Consider the following 2431-nt stretch of genomic DNA (forward strand, 5'->3'; position numbering starts at 1 on the left):
AGCAGCCAGCATGGTTTTGTCAAAGGAAAGTCAACAATAACGAACCTAGAAGATTCATCCGATAACGTTATTATTTGAATATAGTTAATAACCTGATAAAAAGTTGATAGCGTTATTAAGATTTATCGGTATTATGATCGGATCTCAATAATCTAAATAGAATAATAATAATAATAATAATAATAGTAATTGTTACTTGGGGAGTTTCTATCATAGAAATTCTTTGGACACGTTTTGAGAAGTAAAAATACATACGATTTATCGGAATCAAATTGTTTGTCTTCTAGATGATTTTATCTTTTTTGATGGTTGTCCATCACGGAGGACGATAGTCCGACAAGTGACGCTCCATAGACTGTGCATTTCAAGCTAAATATCAAAAATGCCAGTTTTTGCGTCACGAGTATATATACAGTAAGTATGCTATTTTCTCAGGACACTATTTGGGCCCCGGCATGTTAGGTACCGTTGGAAAGGTCTTTGCCCAAATAGTCGGAAACACCATATCCCCCATGCCTAAAAGGTGGTCTAGGCAAAAATATAGCGGTTGGAAAATTTCGATAAATTTTCAAATCTATACCCATATCTTACGAAGGAGGTACCCAGGAGGTGGTCTGAGGTGTACAAGAGAAGCTCCTCCCCACCACCTTTCCAACGCCGGTCTAAGTGTCCCGATTGGTCCAAAAACGAAAAATTTATGGGCATTGGCAGTTTGATCTTGATTTTTTATGAAAGTATTGATTTGTGCGTCCGTTCGTCCGTCTGTCCGGAAACTTTTTTGACCCCCACAGATTCCGGTGCCGATATGCCTGAGCTGTAGCTGGTGTCGGGTTACATCGAAACCCGTCCTCAGATTGACATTTGCATAACAGTAGAGCTGGCTATGGCTTCACTAGCCTGCATGTATACGATTTTTTCAAGTATTTATTTCGCACACTAGATCAACTCAGACACCATCGGGTGAAGTCAGCTCGTAATTATTTGAGAAGACCTTCAAAAAGTTCCATACACACATGCCAATGTTTATGTGATATAAAAGAAAAAAGTCGATTTTTATGAAAAATAGACCCCCTTAAATTTAACACCAAACGCGATTTCTCAAAAATCAGCCCTACAATATTTTACCAAAAACTGAGCGTTTGTAGCCGGCTACCATACCAACAAAATGGCATATGCCACATATCCGGGAAAATTCGTATTTCGAAGTTCTGGGCATAGGCAATTCTAAAGCTGTCAACGGACACGGACAAAAAAGTGAAAAAGTGGTTTTTTGCTGTCCGTCCGAACTTTTTTTCGGACGGACAGATTTTGTCCGTCCGAAAAAAATGAAAATTTTCGACGGACAAATTTTGTCCGTCCGAAAGTTCGGACGGACGGACAATGTCCGAAAATTTTTATCTCGGACAAACGGACAACGGACACGGACAGGTTTTGTACGAAACATTTCGGACACGCTTTTTTGTCCGAACATTCGGACAGTCCGAATGTTCGGACACGTTTTCGGACGGACGGACAATTTTTTGTCCGAAATTTGTCCGAAAATTTCAATGAAACTAAAAACACGTTTTTCCCGTCCGTTCGCCAAAAATTTCAATTTTTCAACAAATGGTTCGCATATTTAACGCTAATAATTTTCCGACGGATGTTCGTATCTTGATAAGTACTTTCTTCTGATACTTCTTAATTGTATGAAGAAAAATTCTCAAAACTAATAAGAAAATTAATCAAACTATTTCTTGTGTAAATGTTGTGTTGATTATTAAAAGAGCATAGAAATGTTTCGATTCTCAAATACTACAGTAACTTTTCATTTTTATTCATATTTAACACCGCCAATCACTGGCTGAATTGGATTTTGTACAATGTTAGTATATAATTTGTACTTCGCGTGTTTTCGTATACAAAATCCACAATGAAGATGAACAAATGTCATTCCGTTTGTTAACATTCCATATTCCGGTCGATTTTTGTTCAAAGGTACGTACGGCTTGAAATAGTTTTGTGCGGTTTTGTGAGATTTCGAGCAATGAATATTCGTTTGTTTTCATTTGTTTTATTTTTGAATTACATTTTTAAAAAAATTCAATGGAATAAAAACGAACTTTATGTGTTGCTTGCATAGATTGACGTTTTTTTTTAAATACAATCAAATAGCAGTTCAAGATCGTTCAAAATATACAAGATTTCAAACTGAGGTGAATTCGAGAGAGTGATTGTCAAATATGAGAAAACACAGTTTCGCGTTTAATGAACCATTTGTTGAAAAATTGAAATTTTTGGCGAACGGACGGGAAAAACGTGTTTTTAGTTTCATTGAAATTTTCGGACAAATTTCGGACAAAAAATTGTCCGTCCGTCCGAAAACGTGTCCGAACATTCGGACTGTCCGAATGTTCGGACAAAAAAGCGTGTCCGAAATGTTTCGTACAAA

This window comes from Sitodiplosis mosellana, unplaced genomic scaffold, assembly GCF_009176505.1.
Source record: "Sitodiplosis mosellana isolate CC-2019 unplaced genomic scaffold, AAFC_SMos_1.0 Smas_scaffold_5715, whole genome shotgun sequence".
Classification (NCBI taxonomy): domain Eukaryota; kingdom Metazoa; phylum Arthropoda; class Insecta; order Diptera; family Cecidomyiidae; genus Sitodiplosis; species Sitodiplosis mosellana.